The 19,944-nt window shown below is 47.8% G+C and overlaps 1 protein-coding gene across 19 annotated transcripts in view; it reads right to left on the bottom strand.

Moving 5' to 3' along the window:
* PLEKHA6 (pleckstrin homology domain containing A6) overlaps window positions 1–19,944 on the bottom strand; it is a 159,601-nt gene that overhangs the window by 86,347 nt on the left and 53,310 nt on the right. Inside the window, exon 1 of one of the 19 annotated variants that reach the window (XM_031656718.1) lies at window positions 1,561–5,228. The exons of the other annotated variants lie outside the window; for them this stretch is intronic. The gene's annotated coding sequence lies outside the window, so the exon portion shown is untranslated. Of the gene's footprint in view, window positions 1–1,560; window positions 5,229–19,944 lie in introns of those variants that run through there. 19 annotated transcript variants of the gene reach the window in all.

The raw sequence follows: 19,944 nt of genomic DNA, 5'->3' as shown, positions 1-19,944 counted from the left end.
CCTATAATCCCAGCTACTCGGGAGGCTGAGGCAGGAGAATCACTTGAACCCAGGAAGTGGAGGTTGCAGTGAGCCGAGATTGCACCACTGCACTCTAGCCTGGGCGACAGAGCAAGACTCTGTCTCAAAAAAAAAAAAAAAAAAAAAAAGAAGTCAGTAGGCAAATGGTGGTTTTCTCACCTATTCTGGATTATATCTACATTGAGAGTTGAGATCCCTTGCCTGGCTGCAGCTTTGGAATATGTCACAGTTTAGGACTCCCCAATCCCTCTTTTTGTTCCTTTCCATCCACCCCATATTCTTTCTCTAACTTTCTCCGCCACATTCCTCCTCCAAAGTATATCTCACCACCCCAAATCTGCTTTTCAAAAACCACCTCCAGCCTCTGGCTGTGTCCCATTGAGCCTGGGCCACCCACCATTCCTGCAAGATCCTGCCTCACAGCATGTGCTGCCCACAGGACCAGTGACTGCTCCATGGCAGCCAGGCCAGGCTGCCCACCCACCAGCCCCTGTATGAGGCAGTTCTCTGATCTCTGCTCCTTGCCACTAAGAAACACCACACAAACCCTGGGAAGACAGGGCCACATTCAGCCAACCTTACCCACCACCCACCAATCACCTGCCCTGCCCAAATTTCTGCTTTCAGGCAAAATGCCAGTTCCTCCTCCCCCTCTTCCAAGGCTTTGGCTTCCATCCTGCCCAATTCTGAGGCACTGGGAAGAAAGTGCTCCTGTCACTTGCCCCTCATAGCTTTGATCCCTTGGGTTGGTTCAAGCTAATTTCACATGGAGACCATGCTGGAATCCATACGGATTTCACCTTCCCAACAGACAGCTACAGGACTTTCAGGTAGCTTTATCAGAAATGTTCCAGGATGTAAAGATAACAACAGTAGATAGACACTGGGGACTCCAAAATGGGGGAGAAAGGGATGGGGGCAGGGGTTGAAAACCAACCTATTGGGTACTATGTTCACTATTTGGGTGACGGGTTCAACAGAAGCCCAAATCTCAGCGTTATGCAATATCCATGTAATGAACCTGTATGTGTACCCCACCCCCCACCATCTAAAATTTAAAAAAACAAGTGTTCTAAGCACCTACAATATCCAGGACTTACCTTAGGGGCATCAGTACTCTGGATACACATGGCTCTGTACTCATGTCTCTAAATTCCCTCTGCAGCCCCTGCCCCCAAGGGAGGAAATAGTCACCTTCTAGAAATTAGACACTTTCTTTAACTTTTTAATGAGAGACCCTGAGAAAGATGAACATTTATGCAATATTCTTATTTGCTAGGAGAGAAAGAAGGGGTAAATGGAAGGAGGAAGAGGAAGAAGAGGTAAAAGATTTGCTTCCCAACTATTAACAGAAGTACCTGCACCACACACACACTCACACACATTCACTCTCACACACTCACACTCATTCATATCTGCCTTACTGTGAAATACGCCTCTTTGCCCAACATGTGAGTTTTTCTCCCGGGTCCTCTCCACTGAAAGTTTGGCTGGCCCCGGTTCTTCCTAGCAGAGATCCCCAGGACCCTAGATTTTTACCTTCCATGCTGGACGTTAGGACCCAGTTGGGAGACGCAGACTGCCGACTGAGAAGGAGTGAAGCAATACTTCTGATCGGAGAAAACTGCCAAGGGTGGCGGATGCAGCGCCCATGAGAAGGAAGGAGACAGGGAGAGAGCCGCGGATTCCAGAATTCCCCCAGCCTTCCAGGAAGACTCTGGTGTCAGCTCTCTCCTTGCTCCAGCACTAACTGAAAACCTAAGGAACGTCTCCCAGCAAAGCTGGCTCTGAAATCTGAAACTGCAGGTTGGCCGAGTCCTATATAAACACACTCACACCCCCAGTTCCTCGGGTCTGATGGCTTACCCGCCGCCCTCGCATTCCCCTCACTCCCCACCCAGCCTGCTCCTTGGAAACATCAGACAGCCCTCTAGCTGCAGCTCCTCCTGAAACCCTAAGCCAAGCTAGCCCAGCCGAGCTGAGCCCAGAGGTGCAGGCACTGGGAGAGAGCCCTGCCAGGTGCTCTCCACTGTCTCTCCCAGCCCCAACCCTTCCAGCAGTTCAAGTCCAGGTGCTTGAGTGGCACTCAGGATCGAGACAATAAGGGCAACAGGCGAGTCTGCAGCTTAAGAGCAGAGACTTTGAGACTTTTCCTCCATATTAGGGAATATTCTCCTAAGGATCCGATTCTAGATAACTGGGTCTGACATATATAAATTGCTAAATTCATCTTCCTCACCTCTCCCAATTTTCTACATATCCTTTTTATGGAGCTCCCCTTTCCTTTGTGTTTCCACCCATAATAGAATTTGGCCAGGTGAGACTAGGAAGAGACTATAGCAATTGTGGTAACAAACGCCTCATTCTGCAGATGAGAGAGCTGAGGCCAGAATGATGACATGGCTTGGCAAAGCCAGGGAGTGACTCCCAGCCCGATTCAGCATCTTGGAAGGTAGAAGGGAAATAAGAGGCTTAAAAGTCAGATGGGCCGGGTGGTGGCTCATGCCTGTAATCTCAACACTTTGGGAGGATTGCTTGAGGTTAGGGGTTTGAGGCTGCAGTGAGCTATGATCCTATGATCATAACATTGCACTCCAGCCTGGGTGACAGAGCGAGACCCTGTCAATCAATCATCAATCAACCAATGTCAGTTGGAACCGTGTTTTAATACAACTAGATACTCACTTGGATCACTGATTGCAAGAAAAAAAAAAATCACTTAACCTCTCTGAGCTTCGATTTCCTCATCTGTAAAATGAGGCTAAGGATCCAACCTGAGTCACAGTAAATGAGGTAACATGTATACTTGGGCACATGGTAGGCACTCAGTAAATGCCCATTGCTCTTTCCCCTCTGCTCACCGCTCCACATTACCTGCAGTCACCAGCTGACTCAAGAAGGTAATTCTAAATTGCCTGTAGTATTTACTGTTCCTCCAGGGACTGGTTTCATGTCTCTCATTCACTGTCTTTCTGTCACTCTGTTAACATACATAGTTTACTTTGCGCAGTGCTCAGCACGTAATGCATCATTTCTGTTACAAGAAATCTTTGACCTCCAGGCTGATGTCATAGACAGATTCACACTGAAGACTCCCTGCAGGTCTCCCTCACATCTCAACCTCCAGGCTCTGAGCTTCAGTCCCATGAGCCCAACCACCTACTGAGCATTTTCCTGAGGGTAACCAGCCTGAACCTTAAACTTGGCATGCTACGATCAAATTAAGATTGACCACCCACTGACTAACGATACCATTGCGCAATCACACGACACATAAGGTCGTTTTGGTCAATGATGGACCACATATACAAAAGTGTTCCCATAGGATTATAGCATTTTTCCTGTACGTTTTCTATATTTAGGTGCACACATACCACTGTGTTACAGTTGCCTACAGTATTCAGTACAGTAGCATGCTGTACAGGTTTAAGCAATAGGCTACACCATAAAGCCTACATGTGTAGTAGGCTATACCACCTAGGTTTGTGTATGTACACTTTAAATAATGTTCGCATGACAACAAACTCGCCTAAAAATGAACTTCTCAGAATGTAGCCCCAACATTAAGTAATGCACAACTGTATTGAGAAGGAACTGTCCAAGATACAGTAAATGAAGATAGTATCAATTTAGTATGATACTTCTTGGACTAAGAAATAATTTATGTTAACAACTACCAATATTATTATATTTGCCTAAAGCAGGAGTCAGCAAACTTCTTATGTAAAGGGTTAGATATATATTTCTAGCTTTGTACGCCATACAGTCCATGTTGTACTCAATGCTACCATCATAGTGCAAAAGCAGCCACCACAAGTAAACAAATGAGCAGAAACGAAAAGGCACAGATGAATGAGTGTGGCTGTGTTTCAATAAAACTCTACTTGTGGACAGTAAAATTTGAATTTCATGTGTCACAAAACATCATTATCCTTTTGATTTTTTTTCCAGCACCAAATATAAACACGATTCTTAGCTTAAGGGTCATGCCAAATTAGCTAGTGGGCTGGATTTGGCCCATGGGTCACAGTTGGCTGACCCTTGGCTTACAGCCTCTCAGGAAGGATGTAGCAGACACTGGTAACAGTGGTCATCTCCAAGGAGGGAACTGGGCGTAGATCGGAGATGGATCAAGAGAGAGACTTTCACTGAATACTTTTCTGTATTGTTTGACTACTGTGCATGTATGGTTAAAAAAAATCAATTATGAATGGGCTCCCCATCTAAGTTCACTCTTACTTCTATCAATGTCAACGTTAACTCTCCTGGTTAAGCGGGCTTATAACTGCCAGGTCAACTTTGACTCTCCTATTTCAGTCTCTCATCCCAACAGCAGTCAGATCTGAAATCCACTAGCCCAGTTCACCAAAGTGCCTCAGCCTACTACTGGCCATCTCTTACTCCCTCCCCTTCCCCCATTCCTACCACTGTCTTTACCACTCAACTGTCATTTACGTACAACCTTGATCTTCAACTGACTTTTTACTCCAAAAAAATCTTTCCAAAAGAGAGACTGAAGTTCTTTAAGGATTGGACTATTTATTGCAATTCCTTGCCTTCCCTCTCGGCTCCTATACCAGTGCCTTGTACATAGTAGGAATGCAATAAATAGTTGCTTAATTGCCAATCTCTCATCCTGCTAGAAATGATTAGGAACAGAGAACAAAGATTCACCTACAATAAAAGCTGGTTCTGAGACATGCAGCAGGGAAAGAGTACACAAAAGCTCAAAGGCTTTGGGGGGAAAAAAATCATAGTAAAGGACATTTAGGGAGAGAAAAGAGGCTCTGCTTTGGAGAAGGAAGTCAGGAAGAATGCCTCCGGTGATGGTGCGGGTGCAGGGAGGAACTTGCCCTAATTCCAATCTCTAGTGCATTAGCATAGAGTTAGGGAAACCCCTTATCCTCAGCTGGGAGATTTTGGTGATCCCAGAATGAGAGCCTCCCACATTTTGGAGGGATCTGAGCATTAAGCAATCTGCCCTCCCACCTGGTGCAGGAAAAGGCCTCTGCAACCACTATGAAAGATGATTATCCACAGGCCGCTTGAACTCCTGCAGAGACAGCACACTCACTACTTTGGAAGGTAGCCTACTCCATTGTTGAAGAGTGCTATTAGAAAGTTCTTCTGCTTCGGCCAGGCGCGGTGGCTCACACCTGTAATACTAGTACTTTGGGAGGCTGAGGCAGGCAGATCACCTGAGGTTGGGAGTTTGAGACCAGCCTGACCAACATGGAGAAACCCCATCTCTACTAAAAATACAAAATTAGCCAGATGCGGTGGCACATGCCTGTAATCCCAGCTACTTGGGAGGCTGAGGTAGGAGAATCACTTGAACGTGGGAGGCAGAGGTTGTGGTGAGCCAAGATCATGCCATTGCACTCCAGCCTGGGCAAGAAGAGCGAAACTCTGTCAAAAAAAAAAAAAAAAAAAAAAAAAAAAGAGTTCTTCTGCTTCTACTCATTGTTTCTAGTTCCAGAACTAAGCAGATTAGGGCTTCTTGAGTGTGTAACAAAAAAAACTAATGATAACTGCCAAATACAATACAGTTTTCAAATATTTCTTCCTTCCAAGATGTTCAAAGGGTTTTTAAACACACAAAATCATCAACTTTTTGGAACTGAAAGTACCTTTGCTCAAAAATGTTTATTGAATGAAATTGAATATAATTCCTTTTCCTACTTTCCAACATGAAAGCCATAAGGTTACACTCTAAAGGGAATCATTTTATTTCTTTTAGAGGAGGAAACTTCACAATTATCCATGGCCATGCAGGACCTAAAATCCTTAAACTCAGAAAATGCATCCTAAGATCTAAACTGAATCCCTCATGCAAAAGTGTTTCCTCTGGTCTCAGCCCATTTCTTACCCTTCCTACTGTAGGCATTAAGTTGGTGCTACATGACAAAATGCTAATGCCTAATGCTTGAGCCAGTGCCGGATAGATGCTTTATACATATCGTCTCATTGAATTCCCACAGAAACTCTGGAGGTGGATGGTGGTATTCCCATTTTACAGCACAGGAAACTCATGGTTAGAAGAGTTAGCTAACTTGCCCAGCATCACACAGCTAGTCAATGACACAGCCAAAATTCAGTTAGGTCTGCTCAGCTTCAAAACTCAGTCTTTTCCCTACAGTCCAAGACTTCCATGACAGTCGACCATCTCTGCCAACCTCACTCTGTCCCTGAAATGTGCAGACATGCTTATTTCCATCATTTCCATCAGAAGCATGGGAGAGATGAACAGGACACAGCAATCCTACTGTCCCTGTCCAGATTCCACCCTCTGGAGGTGTTCAGGCCTTCCTGGGATGGAAGAACCAAGAGCAAAACCATTCAAAGCATCCCAGAAACACTCAACGGCAGAGTGGCACCTTTCTGGCCCACAAATGGCACACAGTCCTGTGCTTTCTTACAACCCGCCCTTGCTTGGGTCTGGCTCCAGGCCTTACTACGGGGCTGGGGTGCTCAGGACCCCATGAAGCATGGCATTGTTTGGGCAGCACAAACACAACGTTTACCTGGGTCCTGGCACCTTTTCTCAGCAGCTCTGCTTTTGGTAAATATTTGGCTGGCTCACCCAGGAGAGGACCACGGGACCTCTTTACCCACATCCCAACAATCCCAGTTCTACAAAGATGGGCTAGAGTGTACTAGGGACGGGCACTATTGAAGAATCACAATACGACCAAAATGCTACTGCTTCACTTCCCGAGTCATCAGATGAGAAAACACTCAGTTTGACAGTCTCTAGTGCACTCTCTGAGAAGCTCTGAAAGCATTTGCATCAAGACCCTTAGCCCTCTTTCTTAGGTGGCTGTTCTTGAGATCTTTCTTTCTTTCTTTCTGCAGCTACCCACCTTTCTATCTGTCATCACCCTGGGAGACATGGTCATTAGCAGAGAGCACCATGTAGGTATCTAATTAAGCAAGCAGCAGTAAATGCAGAAACCCGTTCAAGCCACCCCACAGAGCATCCACCCGGGGATCCTCTTACAGGCAGCTCCCTCCCCCGAGCTTCCTGGAAAGGTCTCTATTGTTTGCCTAGAACACAGAAAAGTGTCTGATTCTGTCCTCCTACTTATCTGCTGGCACAGACTTCCTGGCCTCTGCACAACCCCAGGGGGTACTATTCCCATATAGCACAATGTGAGTGGTGCCCTCAGAATTGTGGGACACAGCAGCACTGGTGGGTGGGAAAGTGAGGGTCCCCAGATGGGGAGGGACAGGGTCTGAGGGATGTCCTCTTACCTGTCTTCTTTAGGGGTCCCAGAGCCATATCCTGCTATCTTAGTATTTTGAGATCAGGGCACAGGAAGCAAGGTGCCCTCAGATTGATGAGAAGATGCCAGAGGCAGAGGTGGGCAGTGTGAGTGGTTCAGCCACTCCCCTCACCTGTGTCTCGGAGTCCTGTTGTCCGCACTATAGTTCACCTGTTCCTGTTTCACCCTTCAAATGGAATGTTCCACTTCCCCTGTGAGCCCGGGGAGATAAATAAATTCCCTGTTCTAGAAACGCTTTCTTCTTTGAGACTGAAGTCTCTGGAATTTCATCCAATATTTCTGCAGATGACAATTGAGTGACTGGGCCAACAGCGAATGCAGAGAAGGATCCTGGAAGGACAAGACTGATCCTAACTGGCCACCCCTCCCCCTGGCCCGGGGATGATCTAACCAAGGAGACTGGAGGGGAATAGACAGACACCTGCTGCCTCTGTAGCTGCTGGCCAACCTCACTCTCAGATGTCAGATGGGTACCCCAACCAAGCTGGGGCAAGAAATAGCAGAACCCTCCTTAACTTCTTCTCCTATGCCTTTCCTTGAGTCAAGCTTGTCTTTCTTCTAGGCCCTTATCTCCCTGCCCCAGAGACTTTTATCCACTTCATCTCTTACCCCCACAATGGCACAGGGGCAGTAGAAATGCTGGTATGGATGCTCCCAAGCTTTGCACGGGGACAGCATGTATGCTGATATTGGGGAGGAGGGAATACCTCAGGGACAGATCCAGGTCTTCTAATTCCACAGGGGCTTCAATGACCCCAAACCCAACCCCTAGAGGTATCAATGCAGGCCTCAGTGCCCTCACGTGCCCCAGAGCTCTGCCAGCTTGGCTCGGAACCCTGGCACACACTCTTGCACCACACCAAGATATGTGGGTTCTCTCTGGAAGAAATGGGAGAATGACAGCCCTGTCCAGCTGTTTTCCAATTCCTGTGAGACAAACTGGACTTTGATTACGGCAGGAATGATTTAGGTTAGATACTAAGAATCATTTGAAATGGGTGATAAGAGGACATTTAGGACTCTGCCCTGGGCCTTTAAAATTAAAGCCAATTTCCCCTCCACTGGCTATGGCTCAATGCTTGTTTCATCATGTGACTCTCCTGCTCAGAAATCCTCAGTGGTCATCCCTCCCCTGCCTGCTACATAAGGGTCCACCTCCACGGCTTTGCATCCAAGGCCCACTGCAGCATGTCCCCACTCATCTTTCAAATGTCATATTCTATGGCTCCATGTGTAAGTTTTCTAGTTCAACCTGACTGAACTTTGCAATATTTCCCTGAAAGGCCTTAGGCATTCCTGCTCTGGCGGCGTCATTCCCCTTCCCTCTCCCCCAGATGCCTGTTAAATCCAAATCTCCCAGGGGAAGGCAGGTGGACACCATGTTAAGGCTGAGCTCAAATGCTACCTCTTCCAGAAGGCCCCAGTTAAACACCCTCAGCCCACAGAAAACCCCCTCCGCCGTGAAGTTGTAGGCATATGTTAGCCAGTCATTCCCTAGAAATGTCCTGAGCATGACAGTGCTAGAGACTGAGCCGAGATATGGTCCCCACCTTCAAGGAAACCCTAATCTAGAGAGTGGATACAGATAAAAGCAAACCAACAAAACCATCCTCGATCAGAGGCAGCCTGGGATGAGGGCAGTGTGAGTGAGGAGCCGGGGAGGTGCCCAGGGGAGGCTGCAGCATGGAGATGACAGCATGAGAGGACAAGGCCAGGTATTTTAGAGGAAGTCACAGGAAGGAGACAGGAGATTACTGGGGTCCCTGGACTAGGTCAAGGTTCGTGTTGGGAAGTAACAACAATTCTATAAATGTTTACTGTGTGTTTACTATGGACACTGTGGGAATGCTTCCCATTTATGAGCTTGCTTATTCCTCATAACTAAATGAAGCTGGACAGGTATTCGGGGCCAGACTGTGGAGTCCCGTGATGCATGTAATGCAATGCATGAAGTGGCTCCAGCTCAATAAATATTTTCTCATTGATCAATGGATAAATGATGTTTGAAGGCTCACTCCCAGTGGGAGGAAGCTAGAATTCTTCAGGAGCAACTAAAGCTCTGAAAAATATTTTTCTAACTTTTTAAACTATTAAAAGAAACACCGGCACTGACAAGGGGAGGAGAGGCCCTGGTTGGGTAAGAACCTGACTTTCTTGATACAGGATGTGGAGAGTGGGTGTGAGAGCACTCTCTGTGCCCACAAGAAACCCAAGTAGGCTCAGGGAGACAGCTGCCGGGGAAGACAGCTGCAGGCTGCTCAGAATAGGGACATGGGAGAAATGCTTTCAATGGGTGAGTCCAGGGGTACCCAACCCCTTGTTCCCAGTGCCTTTGCAGGATATGTGGGGGTAGGGTTCACTCAGCACCACCCAGAGCTGGCAGAGCCTCCGAAGCTGAGCGTGCCCTGCCTCCCCACTCATTGGTACAGTGACTTGGCTAACTCATTCCAGAGAGATGGAGGTCCTTCTAAAAGGTCACAGTTTCCCTCAGTTTCCATCTTTTCTGGTCTCCCAGTCTTTGATTTAACTTTTATCTGGCCAACTGGAATTTAAGCCCATTCCCTACTGGAGAGCTCAATACAGGTATCAAACTTATCTATTTGAACCCATTCCCCACTAGGGAAATCAGTAAAGATGTCAGCTCATTCCTCTTTCCTTTGGCATCTGTGTTAGGATATCCCAGGGTGGGACTCAATCACCCTACTGGTGTTTTACCAGCGGGAACTAGGGCTGAAGAACAGAGGAGCCAGAAGATGAACCCCAGACAGATAAAGTGGCCTCTTCGTATCCACTCCTTAAACGTCTCCAAGGCTAATCACATAATCTACCGCGCCATCTGTAGCTGAAATGACCAGAACTGGACGTCTGGAGGTGCCTTCCAGTCTCCTCCAGCCTGGACCAAATCACTGAGCATCTCTCCGCCTCTTTTCCCCACCTGTAGAATGGAATGGAACCTATGCTCACCAAATTCAGCTCTTCTGAGCATAAAATAACTTGGTAAATATAAAAATGCTCAAAAAGTTAAACCAAAAAGTTAACCATAGGGTACTGCTGATAGAATACCAATCCAGGCCTACAGAGGCCCTCAGGGACAGCAAGCAGCCCTGGGTCCTAGCTCCAGGCAGGGGCTCCAGCTTGGAAGGTCTTTCCTGATTTGAGTCTGGGAAGAGATAAGATAACAATCAGTGATGTTGTTCCAGCAGCTAGGCCTCTTCTGAGAGTTTATCAGCAGAATCTGCCCAACCAGGAACACAAGCCCGGCCCCACCTGTAGCCTTCACCTCCTCAGCCAGCGCTGAGGGTCTAGGCCTATTTTCTTTAGAACCTCACATCTGGGAACAGGAGGCACCTTCTCATCCATCTCAGAGCTCCACCAACACTCCCGGCTAGATCCCCACCCACCTTTGAACACAGGCCACATGGAGGAAGTCTGCCATTTCTTTCTCCTCAGAAGTTTTCCTCTAACTACCCCGTCTTACAGACAGTGTCTTTCAGACTGTGGCTTTGGAATCATCAGTGGGTTGGGAACTCAGATTAGTAAACATAATCCAAATTGGCACATGGGAGAAATGCATTTTTAACAATTGAATGGAACAGAACAGAACATAGCGTATACTGCACTTGGTAAGAATAAGTATTATTTTGGGACACTTTTGTTAAAACACACACACAAAATAAGAATCCTGGCTCAGCCACTTAATCTTTCTATGCTTCCATTTCTTCATTTTAAAATGAGGACGATAACAGTATCCACCTCATATCGTTGTTGTGAGGACTGTAATAATTGATATTCATGGAGCATTTGGAAAAGTACTTTACACAAGTGCTATATAAAAGTGTTATTTCATACACTTGTACACACAGGAGTGCAAGTGTGTGTACATGTGCGTGCATGAGTATCTTTGCTTACAAGGTAAATATTTTTCTGTAGGGTAGAGAAAAAACTGAAAGTCACTATGTGGGAGAAGCTAAGAAGTGTCTCTCCAAAGACAATCTGTTCTTGGAGCCCAATTCCCAGTGCTCGGGAGATTCCACAGGTGTCTGCCCTGGCTTTAGAGAAGGAGACGGAGATGACTGGAGGAGCAGTGGCTGGACAGAGCGTGTAGAGGATCTGAGAGCACAGGACCAAGTGCTTCAAATTGACTCATTTACTCCGCATGAAATTCAGTGGGGTAGGTACTATTATTACCCCTGCTGTACAAGTGAGGAAACTGAACCACAGAGAGGTTAAGTTGCCACACAGCTAGGAAGTAGCAGGGCCTGGATTTGAACTCTGCCTCCCAAGTCTGGACTTGGAACCACTGAACTACAGCGTCTGTTTCACTTTGCAGCCAACTTCTTGCACAGCAGGAGAAGGCTGGCCCTCAGAGGTTTTGGCCACTGAGGAGCTGACCTTGTCTGAGAGAGGGGTGGCTTCATAAGGGTGTCCTCATAGGCACTCGCCTCAAATCCAAGCAAGTTAATGTTCAAGTGCTTTGAACTCAGGAAGCAATAACTCCAGGGTCCCACTATAAAGTCCAGAGCTTTCTACTACAATAGCTGGTGATAATAAAATCTGTTAACAGGGCTCATAACCATATAATGCATTAAGTACTTGTTTAATTTGAACAGTATAAAGCTGACCAGATGACATTACATCTCTCCCACACCTTTTATTCTGGAAGACTCGGGTTCTTTCTGAGCATGTCTCATTTCATTTTCTCCATGGTCCAGAGGTGTTAGGAGGGGAAGATTCTCTGACTTGCCAGAGGCCACTCTATGAGTGAGCCTGCAGTGCAGAGACGGAAGGTTTCTGGTCCGGTAAATGCGAGAACGGAAAATCAGGTAATCTCCATCTCCAAGTTCCTGTGGTCCCTAGCTTTCTCAGTCTGCCCTTGCTTCCTTCCCATCTTGATAACCATGCAAAGTCCCCCGAAAACAAGGTACTCGGTTCATCTCTAGAACTGACCCTGTGCCACATCAACCTAGTAGATACTTCCGGTGGGAAGGAAAGAGGAGAAAGAAGATAAGAGTGGGCTGTAACTGTGGAATCACTCTCCTTTCCCCCGTGAGGCGCCCACAGTCCTTTCCTGTGCTATGCAACATTTCATAACACCGGGAGCAGGAGGAGGAGCAGGCTGTCAGTCTTACAGACTGTTTCCTCCAAAATTCCGTGTCCCAATCGCTGTCCTTACAAATGAGAGCTGGCTAACTATCTCCTCATACTGGGCACGACTCAAGATGTTTCATATCTTTCCATTCTGTGGTAAGCCCCAAACATACATTATTTTTTTAATAACTGAGGAAATTGAGATCAAGAGACATTAAGAGACTTACCCATTGTCACACTGTGTGAACGTAAGCGAGGGAGGGTCCCAGTAAGGTGGGCTTCTTTTAGAGCTAGTAGGCACTTCTAGTCCCCTGTCCCCACCCAACAGGAGTGGTCCCTCCCTCCTGTGCACTTTGTCTGTAAGTCAGACGCAGGTATTTCTGAGTCACGCCTGTTGTCCTGCATTGCAGTCATTTGTTTACATGTCTGTCTCCCCCACAGCACTCTGAGTTCCTTGAGGGCAGTGGCCGTGTCTTACTCATCTTTGCATTCCTGGTATCTGACATATAAACATTTCTCAATAAATATTTGGGGAAGAAAGGGAGGAAGGACAGAAGGGAGACATACAGAGGGAGGAAAGAGACAAGGGAGAAAGAGGTAGGGTGGGTGGGGATGAGGAGGGAGGGAGGAAGAGTGGGTGCGTGGGTACCAGGAGCTCATGGTCATCTCAAGCCAGTGCAACTGAATCCTGGTACACCACCCTCTGCGGGTCTAATTCTAACAGGGATGAGTGGAACAGGCTGTCTTCCTAGAGTCCCCCCGGGATGTAACTAGAGAGCACTAGTAGCAGAGTGGCCTTTCAGCCACCAAGGGGCCAGGAAGCCACAGGACTTCAGACACTGCTGCCCCATCCTCCTGATTCTCTCCTTTACCACCACAAAAAAGGGAACAAAGAACCAGCTGCCTCTTCCCTGGGGGATTGCTGTGCTCCACCACCCCTTCATGCCTCCATGCCCACCCATTTAATAGAGGCTCGGTGCTGTCTTGGGTGATGGAAGTGGATTTAGGAGGATGGCGGCATGCAATGTACACTGGGTAGACCCCTCCACTTGACTCCCAACCCCTGAGGGAGGGGTGAGCATGGGGGGGTGCTTCTCAGGTGGGGAGCTGGTGCCAGCAGTGCCCTGAGGAAGGAGCCATGCCCTCCGTCTGGATTCACCATACCTGCGGCTCAGTTCCCCAGGAGACTGAGGGTGGGAGGGAGCAGTGGCTTCTATAGGAAGGGGCTCTGGGCAGGCTTGGTGCCTGCATGATGCAGGGAAACAACTAGAAACCATAACTTAGCAACTTGGCTTCTCTCTGGAATTTCCCTGGGGCAAAGAAATAGGGAAACTTTCTGGTCAGTCCTGTTTATACTGAGCCCCTCTAGGGCCCCACAGCTCCTCCTTCTTTTCTGGAAAGTGCTGGGACCCCTATCTCTCCCCACATGGCTATTGCTCATACGTCAACTGCTCCCTCCACGTGCTCTGTGGAGACCTCTTGTATGCACGGCACACTGAGCTGGCCTGCGGCACTCTTGAAGCTCATCTCTAGAGTATGTGTGTGTACAATGGGGAGTGGGCAGAGGGGTTCTTAGCCTTCCCCCAAAAAACTCAGAATAATTCCATTACATTCGGCAAAGCCTGCCTGATCTCTTTTGAAAAACATGTTCTCAAGCCAAGTCTGGTGCGTGCCAGGCAGCCCAGCACCTGGAAATGAAGCAGGAGGCTATTTCCAAGGGATCTTGTAGCTTCTCCTTTGTGCCAAAGAAGGGGGAGGATGGTGAAGGGGGAGGTCCGGGTTCAATCACAGTAGGCCCTTTAAATGGACAAAGCTGTTGTTTCAGGTCAGAATATGGAGTAGGGTTACCCAGAGGCCATGGCTGCCCACAAGGATGGTAGAGGGAGTCAAGCAACATCATCAGGACAGTCCACTACATAAAGCACCGCTCAGGGGAAGCCAGAGGGGCTGAACTCTCATTCTGACCTCACAGCTAATATGCTGTGCACCCTCAGGCAGGTCACAAGCCTCTCTGATCCTCAGAATCCTGAGGATCTGCACATGACCATAAGGATGGGAGCAAGGAGAGGAAAGGAAGCAAATTGATTGTGCCCCATGTTTGCTTATAACTTTTAAAGGATTAAGTTCAGCCTCCTGCATAGGGTTGTCAAGGCTTTTCACAAGCTGGCCCACCTTCCAGCCTCCCATACTGCCCCGCTGCGGTGCGCTCTGTGCTCCAGCGTCTGACTCTGCTAATCTAGTTCCGGTGCCCGTGCTTCCTCCTGCATCTCAGCCTCTGTGCATGCTGTTTCTTCTGCTGGAACCTCAAATCTTCCAGCCTACCCTTCCCATACTTTAAGTTTCAACCTAACCTGACCCTACAACCACTTCTTACTTCCACCCAGGCAGTCTTCCTCCCTCTGTGTTTGCAAACCACTCTATGCATCTAATCTTACTTTTCTTCATCCTTTGTTTACATGTGTGTCTCCGCTGCTAGACTGGGAAACTGAAAGGACAAGGACCGTGTCAAATGCATCTTTCATTCAATAAGCATTTAATAAATGTCTGCTGTGTGTCTGCCAGAATACAAAGGAGAAAAGGGCAGGCTCACAGTCTGCTGGCCCAGTGCTTAAGGCAGTGCAGGCCCGAGTGGGCCCAGCCTGCTGCTGAATCAGGAAAGGCAGGCCCAGGAGCTGCCCCTGGGGCTCTGGCAGGGCATGCTCTGCCTTCTCTCCCTTAGCAGGAGACTAAAAAATATTGAGAATAAACTAAAAACATAAACCACCACCACTTGTGGAGCAGTTTATCATGTGCTATGTAGCCACTGTTCTCTATACTTTAGCTAGTCTTCAAATTAACTCTCTGGCAAAAGGCTTTGTTACTCTGACTTCATATATGAGAAAAGTGGCACCCAGAGAGGTTAGGAAGCTTTCTTAATGTCACACAGCAGTCAGCAGAGCTTGCACAGGCCCTCAGGTCTGTCTGAACCCGCCCTCTACACACACACCTTTAGTCTCATGCTGTCCAATTTAACACACTAACAATGAGTGCCTATTTGTGCCCAGACTTCTTGTTTAAAGGGAGGAAATGATGATCGATTCACCTCAAGGCTGTAAACTGGATGACTTTAGTCCTAGCTGCCCTGGCATCCTTCTGGAAGTTCTCTGTGCCCTTGCTTTCCACCACAACAGAAGTTCCCAGGACTCGTAATGAGCCACACCAGCTCCCTGGCATGACTTGGGAAGCCAGTGGGGTCACACAGCAAACTGGTGCCATCCAGCTTTCGCCACCTTCAAAGTGCAGTTAGTGGACGATAGAAGCTGGCTGCTTAGCAGGTGGTCTCAGGCAGTCCCAGGCCCCCACAGCTTCAACCACTGTCACTATTATCCAGAGCTATCAGCCAGTGGGATTCTTTCCCTAATGGGCAGGCAGCAGATAATGGGCCTCCTGTGGTCTACTCCCTACCAACCAGAATCACACTCCTCACACATGCTCCTCCACATTCCCCCAAGCATTTACTCTCTCAAATCCCAGTTGTGGCTACTGAGCATGTAAACTCCTATCCTACTCCTTTTATTCTGGGGACTGCTCTTCCCACCCCAATCAAGCTAACTGGCCCTATGTATTTTGCAAATTCCCTTCCTGTCCCATGGAGTGTCATTCTATGGATGCAAGGTCTTCCCATCCTAAATCTAAATCACCTCTCCCAGGAAACCCTCCCTGAAAGACCATGCCCAAACCTGAGGAAAATTCCCTTTGCTTTGAATTTCCTTGGAACTTAATGCCTTCCCCGCTTTTACATTGGTTGGAGCCCTTTATGTCACATTTATTCACCTGACAAACATTTGCTAAGGGTCTACAGCTATGTGGCAGGCATTAACTGTGTATCTACTATGTGCGACAGCGCACCGTGCTGGGCCCTGACACTCAGTGCCCTCCGGGAGCTTGCACTCATGTTAATTATCTTCAGAGCCTTGCCTGGGGGAGGCCCGCCTCTGCACTTAGATGGGACAGTCTCCCAAGGACTGTCTTCTCTTTGCTCCATCCTAGCACCTGACATTTAATAGGTCTTTTGCATCGTTATCTCATCTTATCTCCACAGTACCCCTCAAGGTAGGATGGAGACACTGAGGCTCAGAAAAGATGAAGCGACCTGTCCAATAGCTTCCAGCTGGTTACCAGCTGAATCATCAATAGAAATTCAGGTCCTCTCCGGGCGCGGTGGCTCAAGCCTGTAATCCCAGCACTTTGGGAGGCCGAGACGGGCGGATCACAAGGTCAGGAGATCGAAACCATCCTGGCTAACACGGTGAAACCCCGTCTCTACTAAAAAATACAAAAAACTAGCCGGGCGCAGTGGCGGGCGCCTGTAGTCCCAGCTACTCGGGAGGCTGAGGCAGGAGAATGGCGTGAACCCGGGAGGCGGAGCTTGCAGTGAGCTGAGATCCGGCCACTGCACTCCAGCCTGGGCGGCAGAGCGAGACTCCGTCTCAAAAAAAAAAAAAAAAAAAAAAAAAAAAAGAAATTCAGGTCCTCTGACTCCCAAGGCAAGTAGCCTTTGCCCCACAACATGCAGACCAGGATCACTGAGAGCTAGATGTGACCAAAGTGATGACTTCTCAACTGCTGTCACAGCCAAATGGACATTTCGGAAGAAAGAAAGCTAATGTGAAATTAGAGAGCATTATAAACTGCTTGTGTAACTGGAAAGTTTCAACAAGGTTGTGCTTGTATTCCTGGTGCATAATAGGTGCTCAGTATGTATTTGTCAAATGAATAAACAGCTTACTAGAGAGGTAAATGGCAGAAGGTGTAAGCTACCTAGTATTAAAATAGTAGCTATTTATTGAGTGCATACTTGTGTGAGGAATAATTCTAAATGCAACTCATCTGATCTTCACAACAGCCTTTTGAGATGGTTATTGTTCTGACCTCTCTTTTAGGATGAGGAACCTGAGACAAAATCAGGTTAAATATCCTGCCTGAGGATGGAGTGGCAGGACTTGGAAAGAACCTGGGCAGACTGATTCCAGAGCTGTGCTCTTCAAGTTAGCCCAGTACAGTTCATCCATGAGATCACTCAATTCTAATTACAAGCATACTGAATGAGTGCTGAGTGAGACCTGAAGCAACACTTCTGTCCTGGGCCCCAGGGTTCTGCCTGAGTCTGCATGAGTCACTCCTAGCGACAATGAGGTACAATAAAAGTCTAGCCGGTAGGGATGTGTTTCAGCCACAGGAGGACTTCAGGAGCCCTCTTTGGGGTCCACATCCTAGAATCCTGCTGTGACCCGTGGGCCAGTCCTGCAAAGGGCAGTTCTTTGCTCTGACTTTGATTGCCAGGCATCCCTGGTAAGAGTCAGGGCTATGGATTGTGAAGGGATTTTGAAGATGGAAGGAAATTTTTAGTATCTCAAAGGCTGAAGTAGAAGATAGAATAGGGTTTGTCGCTGGGGACAAAGACATGCTGAAAAGATTTATAAATAGGATAAAGAAAGGGGCCTCAATGAATAAGCCCTTTATGGGATAGGATACGAAGGGCAGGACTGGGCAATAGGAAACTCCAGCTCTGGCTACTTTGCGGTCCCCATTAGAGAGGCGGCTCATGCTGAGACAGAAATGTCTCACCATCAATAAGACAAGGAAAGGAACCAAATGAAGAGAACTTAGAAACAGTTTTCTCTGAGGTTGAGTTTCTCTGACAAAGTCTTATCTGGGAGGGATACAATTCGGAAGAAATGAGTGAAAGTGGAGAGACTATTCCAGAAGTCACAAAAGCTGAAGGCTTTATGTCTAAAGGTGCTGAATTGGAAGTCGATTCGGATCCTGGTGTTTTTATCTGACCTGAGGCCAACAGCTTACTAAACCTTCCACAGACATCAGTTTCTCCATTCATTACAAGGGTATTGTGTCACCTGTTTGTGTCTTTGTCCTTTGGCTTAGGGACTGTGTTGGGTAAAGGAGACTGGAGATCACACGATGCCTGAGTTACTTAGAAGAGAGGAGATGCAGGAATACAGAATTTGATCAGAGCTTTCAGCAAGGGAGAGGCAGAAGTCACCTCCACACTGTACTTCAGTTACACCAGTCGCATTTAGAGAGATGCAACTATTTTGATTGTCTTAGCGCTCCTGAGAGATAGGAAAGTCTAGTGCCAGGCACCTTGGGTAGGCAACATTTCTTCCCAGTTATCTACAAGTTCAGCTTTCTGGGGTCAGCCCATTGAAAATGAATATCAGTAAGAAATGTTTCCTGCAATGAAAGCAATAAAGAGAAATGCAAACTGGGTTTAGAGGGCTGGCAGGGAGAGAATCCCTAGGGACATGGTGGTCAACTATCCCAGTTTGCCCAGGACTTTCAGTGCTCAAATTGGGAGAATCTCAGGCACACTGGGACAAATTGGTTGCCCTGCCAAAGAACTCACATAAATAAATCTCTGGTTTGACAAAGAACCAATGGGCACCACATGAGATCTTCATGCTCAGAAATATTGAGAGCTCAGGTCCCAGGCCTAGGAGCCCGAATGCCCAGCTGCCTGCTTGGTGAGCCCTCAGCATGCATGTTACTGTGGGCAAGTCCCTGCCTCACTGGGCTTTGGTTCCTCTATAAGATCTGGATGGGTTTTCCTTCCTATCTGGAAGACAAAATCCTATTAGAAACTTCTAAAGGTGCTCAGGACCCTGAGCCCTGAGAAACTTCCTTATTGGTAGCTTCTTAGAGTAGCCTGTGAACAAACACAGGCGGCCTTGGTGCAAGACTCTAGTCTGCCTGTCCCTAAGCTCACTTAGTTCTGCAAAGATCTCAGGGCCCAGGTGAACAAGGGGTAGAAGGGCAGCATGGGGAGAAGTAGTAGCTGCCGTTTCCAGGCTGCCAATGCCAAGCACCGCTGGGCTGCCATTAACATATAGACTGGGCTGAACACAAAAGGGGCAGAGTCCCTCTGCCCACAGCGAGCCCCATTCCTCACCCTGCCCAGCCCCCTCATCCAGCACAGTGAGCCATGCGTCCCCTGGCTTGAGTCCACTTAATTTTCTCCTAAGCTGCTTTGTGAGGCAGGCTCTGAGCACTCCACGTGTCCAGTCCTGCTGTGGCCAACTTTCTCCACGGCTGAGGGCAGCTCCAGTTCCATGCCCCCTTCTGCCAGCTGAAACAGAGCCCAGCTCCAACTGTGCCCTTCAGTTTGTGGAGACCAGAGGGCACAAGTAGATACTCAGCTCCTCTGTCCCTTAGACCCAATCCAGCCAGGAGAATAAAGCTTCTCCTTCCTGCCTGTGCCAACATACAGTCACGTCTTAGCTCATCAAATGTTCTATCAGTGCCCACTATGTGCAAAGCACTGGCAAAGAAGCAGAGACAATCAAGACCCATATTCAGAACCCAAAAAGGGCCATGAGAGCACAGACAGAAGAGGCTTCCCAGCTCTCATTCTAACAAGCCTTTGCATGGCTGCCCCAGTCCGTACCACCTCCTAAACCCAAGTGAGCACCACGGAGGCATGGAGACAAATGAGAAAGAAGAGAACCAAAAGTTTGGTTAATTCACAAAGCAGTGCTCCAGGTGATAGATTATC

The sequence above is a fragment of the Papio anubis genome, chromosome 1, assembly GCF_008728515.1.
Source record: "Papio anubis isolate 15944 chromosome 1, Panubis1.0, whole genome shotgun sequence".
Taxonomy (NCBI): Eukaryota; Metazoa; Chordata; class Mammalia; order Primates; family Cercopithecidae; genus Papio; species Papio anubis.
Note: the sequence above shows the minus strand (reverse complement) of the source record. Positions and strands in the feature narration are given on the sequence as shown.